The sequence below is a fragment of the Gossypium hirsutum genome, chromosome A06, assembly GCF_007990345.1.
Source record: "Gossypium hirsutum isolate 1008001.06 chromosome A06, Gossypium_hirsutum_v2.1, whole genome shotgun sequence".
Taxonomy (NCBI): domain Eukaryota; kingdom Viridiplantae; phylum Streptophyta; class Magnoliopsida; order Malvales; family Malvaceae; genus Gossypium; species Gossypium hirsutum.
This window is the reverse complement of record NC_053429.1, coordinates 101,197,115-101,205,639: the sequence shown is the minus strand read 5'-3', so window position 1 is coordinate 101,205,639 and position 8,525 is coordinate 101,197,115. Positions and strand designations below refer to the sequence as shown.

General features: G+C 38.7%; 1 non-coding gene across 1 annotated transcript; it reads right to left on the bottom strand.

Annotated features, from left to right (window-relative positions):
• Window positions 1–2,402: 2,402 nt before the first annotated feature.
• Window positions 2,403–2,509, bottom strand: LOC121231192 (small nucleolar RNA R71). Its single transcript, XR_005929259.1, has one exon. It is a non-coding gene; the product is annotated as a small nucleolar RNA R71 (small nucleolar RNA).
• Between the last annotated feature and the right edge of the window lie 6,016 nt (window positions 2,510–8,525).

Sequence of the window (8,525 nt, the reverse complement as noted above, 5' to 3'; positions counted from 1 at the left end):
TATTCCTCAAATGTTCATGTTCAATCATCAACAACTTAATGCCAATTTACGCATTTATTCCATAGCCATGACCATGCCGAATGGTTCTAAAGCATTCATTATGTACATGTGCCATACATTACCCATTCATAGCTGACCAACATAATCACATCACAAAGCATGAGTACATCACATGGATAATTTGGCTTACAAGACACAATCATTATAAGCCACCTCTCATGGCTATATACAATAAATAATTACAAGCCAATACATTTGGCTATTCAAAACAACCTCTATCATAAAAACCAAGTCTCTATACATGCCACTCACTTGAAGACGCTTAACATATATATATGTCAACTTCTTGATAAACCGTAATATATACATATTTTTACCCCATGCTTGGCATATTTATGGATGATTTTTTCCTTGATTTTATTGAATTTGATTCTCCTAATACTTTAAATTCATGTGTTATACTCAGGCAAGCTTAGGATAACAAAAAGAGCGAGAAACAGGCTAAAAACGGACAAATTGGGCCTACATCAATATTTCACACGGCCTAAGCAGTTCCACACGGGTAATCCACACACCCGTGTGTGGCACACGGGTAGACCACATGCCCATGCATCATGGTCGTGTCGACATTAATCCAAGTTAGAATTGCACACGGCCTAAGCATCTGCACACAGGCGTGGCACACGGCCGTGTCACTGTTGAGCCCAAGTCTAGTTCTACTCGGAAAAGGCTTATTTTGGGCTAATTTGGGCATTCAAAAGTCTATATAAAGACCCTAGAAGAGGATAAGAGGGACACACAAAGTTGGAGGCAGAAAATACTCGTGACTAGCCATCGGAGTCACCTCGGAGCCAGGATCTACATCAAGACTGAAGATTTCCATCCAATTTCCTAGAAGTTCTTGGGTTTCTTTATGTTTTGCTGTTTTCTAAACCTTGAGATGTTTTCCATTATTATTATGATCTAAACTCCCTAAATACCTAAGGGAGATGAACCCTATGACGAATCTTATTATGCTTTGATTTATATGATAAATATTTGTTCTTATTCTTAATTATGAGTTTTAATTCTTGCTTTAATATTTCAGGATATTAATCCAGGTTTTTGATGTACTTATTCAGTGGAGCAATCCCTGTTTAAGAGTAGATCATTCATAATTAAGCGGAGTTGAATGCAATCATAGAGATAGGACGACATAAATCTGCCAGATTAGAGTCAAATCTAATACGGGAATCCATAGATCGAGTTAATACGACAATAGGGGTTTTAATTAGAAAGAGATTTAAATTAATCAACTAGAGTCAGTTGTTCTAGTCTTGAGAGAGATATTAACATAAATTAGGGATCTCTACAGAATAAGTCAAGTGAATAAATCATCTAAGTCAAAGGTAATAAGTGAAGTCTAGGTGGATTCTTTCTTGGGTATTATCTTCTCAATTGGTTTTCCTAAAGTATTTTCCAACTTTCGCCTCTGTCGTGATCTTAGTTAATTAAATAAATAGTTTTAGTTTAAAAGCACCCTTAAATTCTTAGGTTAAATAATAAAAAGAGAGTAACTACTAGTACTTTTAGTTCTCGTGGATACGATATTTCGGTCTCACCATAACTATACTACTGTTCGATAGGTGCGCTTGCCTTAAGTCGAATTATTAGTTAGTTTCACGACCATCAAGTTTTTGGCGCCATTGCCGGGGACTAAGATATTAGGAACGCTTAATATTTATTACTTTAGCCATTTTTTACTTTTTATTGCAATTTAATTTAATTTTTGCTTAAATTACTAAATTTTCTTTTATTTACTTTTGGTAGGTTTTTATAGTTTATGACTAGAAGAAACCCGTCAGGACCCTACTTTTTGATAGTGAGATTGAAAGCACAGCTTGAAGAAATCAAAGAGAAATAAGGTGAAGCCTATGATACATAGAGGAATGGCAAGAGGATGATATTCAACCTACAACCGAGGAGATGGTTGATAATCATAATAATCAGTTACCTCTTGTGGCTATTGCAGACCCAGTAAATCAGAATCCTGCTCCTCGTACTATGTATGATTATGCTAAACCTAGTATAATAGGAGCTGAATCGAGTATAGTTAGACCTGCTATTTCTGCAAATAATTTTGAACTGAAACCTAACACGATTCAAATGATACAACAGTTTGTTCGATTTGATGGTTTGTAGGACGAGGATCCAAACACTCATTTAGCAAGCTTTCTAGAATTTTGCGACACCTTTAAGATCAATGGCGTTTTTGGCGATGCCATTCGCCTTTGGTTATTTCCTTTTTCATTGAGGAATAAGGCTAAACAGTGGTTGAACTCGTTACCATGAGGATCAATCACCACTTGGGAACAAATGACCGAAAATTTTTGCTTAAATATTTTTCACCGGCTAAAACAGCTAAACTAAGGAATGATATTTCTTCTTTTGTGCAGATGGATTTATAGACACTCTATGATGCATGGGAGAGGTACAAGGATCTATTGAGAAGCTGCCCTCACCATGGGTTACCACTTTGGCTATAGGTTCAAACTTTTCACAATGGCCTGAATCCTTCGACTAGACAGATGATTGACGCAGTTTCTGGTGGGACTATTAATAATAAGACACCTAAAGAGGCCTATGAATTTATAGAAGAGATGTCATTGAATAATTATCAGTGGCAAGTCATAAGGACAAAGCTGACGAAAGCGGCTGACATTTTTAACGTCAATTCGGTTACTATGCTCTCTAATCAGGCAGAACTTTTGAATAGAAAAATTGATGGTTTACTTGGTTCTTCATAGGTACATCCAGTAATGCAGTGCAATGGAAGTGGAGGTGGAACGAGCAATTTAGAGTACCCACCTTATGGCCACAACATAGAGAACGAACAAATGAATTATATGGGTAATAATCCTCAACCTCAAAATAATCCTTATAGTAATACTTACAATGCAGGTTGGAGGAACCACCCAAATTTCTCATGGGGAGGCCAAGGGAATCAGAGACCACCACCCCTTCTAGGATTCCAACAACAACCTTACCAGCAAGAGAAAAAGCCGAACCTTGAGGAGATGATGACAAAATTTATTTCAGTAGCGGAAACTCGTTTTCAGAACACTAAAACTGCACTTAAAAATCAGCAAGCATCGATCCAAGGGCTCGAGAATCAAATTGGACAGCTGGCTAAGATGATTTTAGAAAGACTACTAGGGAGCTTACCTAGAAATATCGAACCCAGTCCAAAAGAACATGTCAAAGAAGTTACATTAAGGAATGGGAAGGTGTTAGCTGAATCTGAGAAGAAGCTGCAAACAGAAGCTGATAGAAAAGAAGGTGAGGAGTAAAACCCGAAAATAATGAAAAACCGGTGTTGAGGGAATATAAACCACCAATCCCATACCCAGCGAAGTTGAAGAAAGACCGCATGGATGCACAATTCGGTAAATTTCTCAAAATTTTTAAACAATTACATATTAATTTACCTTTTATTGAAGCTATCTTATAGATGCCCACATATGCAAAATTTTTAAAGGAGCTTCTAACAAATAAAAGGAAGTTTGAGGATTTATCTACGGTGGAACTCAACGAAGAGTGCTCGGCCATACTCCAAAATAAACTGGCAACCAAACTGAAAGATCCAAGAAGTTTTACTATTCCCTACTTAATTGGTAGTTTGAATGTTGAGAAGGCACTAGCTGATTTAGGCGCTAGCATTAATTTGATGCCATATAAAATGTTTAAACAACTTGGTCTTGGGGAACCTAAACCCACTAGGATGAGCATTCAACTAGCTGACAGATCTGTGAAATGTCCTAGGGGTATTATAGAAGACGTACTTGTAAAAGTAGATAAATTTATATTCCCTTTTGATTTCGTTTTGCTTGACATGGATGAAGATGTTGAAGTGCCTTTAATCTTAGGTCGTCCATTTTTAGCCATTGCTAGGGCTATTATTGATGTGGGTGATGGCAAACTTGTGCTTAGACTAGGTGACGAGGAGATTATTTTTAAAATTTATGATGCCATGAGATTTTCTAGGGAACAGGATGACTCATGTTATTTTATTGACTCTATGGATCATGCTATTCAAGATTCTTTTCAGGAGATCGTACATAAGGACACATCGGAACTGTGTCTTGCCCAATGAGAGAAGGTAGATGATGATGATCCTGAGATAGGGAAGATAAAAATTGAACTGAAGTCTAATGAACCCTTCCCAAGACAAGTAGAATATGAGGGTATTAAGGTAAACGATGAACTTAAGCAAAAACCCTCTATTGAAGAACCACACAATTGCCAAATCACTTGGAATACACATTCCTTGGAAATAATTCTACATTACCAGTGATTATTGCTTCTAACTTGCAAACCAAGGAGAAAGAGGAATTACTCCAAGTATTGAGAGAGCATAAAAGGGCCATAGCTTGGAAAATTTCTGACATTAAACGGATCAGCCCTTCTTTTTGCACCTACAAAATTTTAATGGAAGATGAATATAAGCCATGTGTGCAAGCTCAAAGACGAATGAACCCCAACATGAAAGAAGTTGTTAAAGCTAAGGTAATTAAACTCCTAGATGCTGGAATTATTTATCCTATTTCTAACAGTTCTTGGGTAAATCCAGTGCAGGTTGTTCCTAAGAAAGGAGGCATGACTGTTGTAGCCAATGAGAAGAATGAATTAATCCCAACAAGGACAGTCACAGGTTGGATGGTTTGCATTGACTATAGAAAGTTGAGTGATGCCACAAGAAAAGATCACTTCCCCCTGCCATTCATTGACCAAATGTTGGAAAGATTATCAGGGCACATGTACTACTGCTTTTTAGACAGACTCTCTGGTTATTTTCAAATCCCAATAGCTCCTGAAGATCAAGAAAAGATGACATTTACATGTCCATGCGGTACGTTTGCTTATCTTAGAATGCCCTTTGGATTATGCAATGCTCTTGCTACTTTTCAGCGCTGCATGATGGCCATTTTTGATGAACTCGTAGAAGACATCATGGAGGTATTTATGGATGACTTCTCGGTATTCGGTAACTCTTTCCATCTTTGCCTTAAAAATTTAGAACGAGTTCTAATAAGATGTGAGGAAATGAACCTTGTACTTAATTGGGAAAAATGTCACTTTATGGTTCAAGAAGGTATTGTGTTAGGACATAAAATTTCTCGTAAAGAGGTTGAGGTTGATAAATATAAAATTGAAACCATTGAAAAAATACCTCCCCCTAGTTTGGTTAAGGCTATTAGAAGCTTTTTAGGACATATAGAAGATTTATTAGAGACTTTTCTAAAATAGCTAAGCCGTTGACTAAATTACTAGAAAAGGATGTGCCCTTTAATTTCGATCATTAATGTTTAGAAGCGTTTAATACTTTAAAGGATAAACTGATTAATGCTCCAATTATAATTGCACCTGATTGGAATTTACCTTTCGAACTAATGTGCGATGCGAGTGATTTTGCAGTAGGTGCAGTTTTGGGACAGTGAAGAGACAATCATTTTCAACCTATCTATTATGCTAGCAAAACTTTAACAGCCGCACAAGAAAACTACACCATCATGAAGAAAGAGCTGCTAGCTGTGGTTTTTGCATTTGATAAATGTAGGCTATATCTAATATTGTCTAGATTTTTCGTTTATGTGGACCATTCTGCTCTTCGCTACCTTTTAACTAAGACTGATGCAAAACCTCGACTCATTCGATGGATGCTGTTACTGCAGGAATTTGACTTGGAGATTCAGGATAAGAAAGGAGCTGAAAATCTCGGGGCTGATCATCTTTCCAAGCTTGAGAATTCAAGTTTGACACATCTGCAAAAGAAGCGATTCTTTACTGATGTGAAAAACTACTTTTGAGAAGATCCTTTTCTTTTCCATATATGTACAGATCAAGTCATTAGGAGATGCATTACAAGGTCAGAAGCATTTAAAATATTGGAGCATTGCCACTCAGGACCGACTGGAGGACATTACAGTGGAAATAAGACTGCAAATAAAATACTCGAATCAGGTTTTTATTGGCCTACACTATTCAAAGACGCCAATAGGTATGTTGCTACTTGCGATAAATGCCAACAAATAGGTAATATCTCTACATGCTTTCATGTGAAATATTTGATGTTTGGGGTATCAACTTTATAAGTCCATTCCCTAGTTCGTTTGGGAATAAATGCATCTTAGTAGTCGTCAATTATATGTCCAAATGGGTAGAAGCCCAAGCTTTACCTACTAATGATGCTCGAGTGGTAGTACGATTCCTTAAGAAACTCTTCTCTTGATTTGGAACACCTAGAGCAATTATCAGTGATCAGGGTACTCATTTTTGTAATGCCCAATTTGATAAGACCCTTAAGAAATACTAAGTTCACCACAGAATAGCTACCCCTTACCATCCTCAAACTAGTGGGCAAGTCGACGTAGCAAACCGAGAGCTTAAACGTATCTAGAAAAGATAGTAGAATCAAACAGGACAGATTAGGCGATGAAAGTAGATGATGCTTTATGGGCTTATAGAACTGCTTTTAAAACCCCCATAAGAACATCCCCTTACGGACTTGTTTATGGAAAAAGTTGTCATCTACCGTTTGAGTTAGAACACAAGGCATTCTGGGCTATAAAATTTCTAAACTTTGATCCCAAACTTGTAGGTGAAAACAGGTTGATGCAGTTGAACGAGTTAGATGAGTGGCGAACCAATGTATATGAGAACTCACACCTATACAAGGAAGCAATGAAGCGCCACCACAATGCTCGTTTAAGGCAACGCAAGCAATTTGAAGTTGGCGATCTTGTCCTGTTATATAACTTGAGGCTCAAATTGTTTCCTGGGAAGATTAAATCATGTTGGTTAGGTCCTTTCATAGTCCAAACTATCTTTCCATATGGCACAGTAGAGTTAAGTCACCCATCACAAGGCACTTTCAAGGTAAATTGACATTGTCTCAAACTTTATAACGGTGAGAATTTTAAAGACAATAGAGAGGAGCTACGGCTCCACGAACTTCCCTGAATATACCCACAAGTTAGAGTCGAGCTTAGACTCTAAATAAACGCTTCTCGGGAAGCAACCCGAGCATTAACCCCACTAAATAACTTAGTTTGTTTTTTTCTTTTTGTTTTACAACCTAGTTACAAGTATACTTGGCATACACGGCCTTGCACGCAGTCGTGCTTGAGGCCGTGGGACCCTCACAGGCAAGAGACATGGGCGTGGCCATGGCCATGCTAAAATAGGACAAATATTTTTCCTAAGACAGGATAGAACACGGGCTGCGATAAATAGCCACGGCCATGTGAGACACACGGTTACGAGACACGGGCGTGTCCCTAACCGTGGTAAAACTGCACATTAATTTACAAAAATTTAGCAGAGACACGGCCTATGATAAAATACCACGGTCGTGCAAGGCAACCGTGGGAGACACACGACTGATACACGGGCGTGCGTGAGGCCGTGTGAGGATTTCCTAAAAATCTAAACAATAAACGAAGTCAGGATAGAACACAGGTGAAACCACGGACGTGCTTAAGGGCCATGCACAATCCTGACTAATGGACACGGGCATGGGAGAAACGAAGGGAGCACCACATAGCCATGTGATGTGGCCATGTGACTAGGAACAAGGGCGTGTCCTTAGGCCATGTGCGACACTGACTTGAACATCAACCCATAAGCTTAAACCAGGAACACGGCGTGGAGGACTTAACACGAGCGTGGGAGAAATGATCGCACGATCGTGTGAACCACACGACTGGGACACATTGGCGTGTCCCTAGGTTGTGTGATGATTGGGCATTCAATTTCGCTATAAACATGGGCTAAACTCAAGCCACACGGGTGTGGGACACGACCATGTGGCTCAACATGGGTTTCACACGACTGTACCCCTTTTTAAAACCCCTATTTCCCTTTAAAATCCCTAAATCCTAAAACCATTACTATTTAAACTCCTATTCATCATCATCTTCCCCTATTCACCCCTCAGCGCCGCAACCCCCCTTTACTCCAGCCCCACCTCCTACGAGCCACTAGCAATAACCATTCCCCTCCTCCCTCCTTTCTTTGCCCTCTTCCCTCATCTCCAACAGCAACCCAGCCCCTTGCAACCCCCCACCATCTGACCACCACCCTAAGCCGAGCCAGCAACTCCCCCAAGCTGTCGCCGTTGCACCACTTCTACCCCCTAACCGAATCACCACCCACTCTCATCAGTTACACCTTCTAACCGCCGCTGCTTTTCTTTATTTTCTTTTACTGTTATTTTCTTTTATTCTTTATTTTAGTTTAATTTTATCTCTTTTACCCTTCCTTTATTTATTCACATGCACTTGAATATATGATTCTTATTTAGTTTAGCAGATTCTTCTTATTAAGTTTATTAGTGAGATTCATTTCCATGTTTTATTCTACTTATAGGATTACCCTTACTTATTATTAGGTGCTTTGAATTTGTAGTTTAGTTTAGTCTAGTTATTAATCCTCTGTTATGGCTAATTTACTTAATATACTGATGGCTTAGGTGGCACATATAGGGC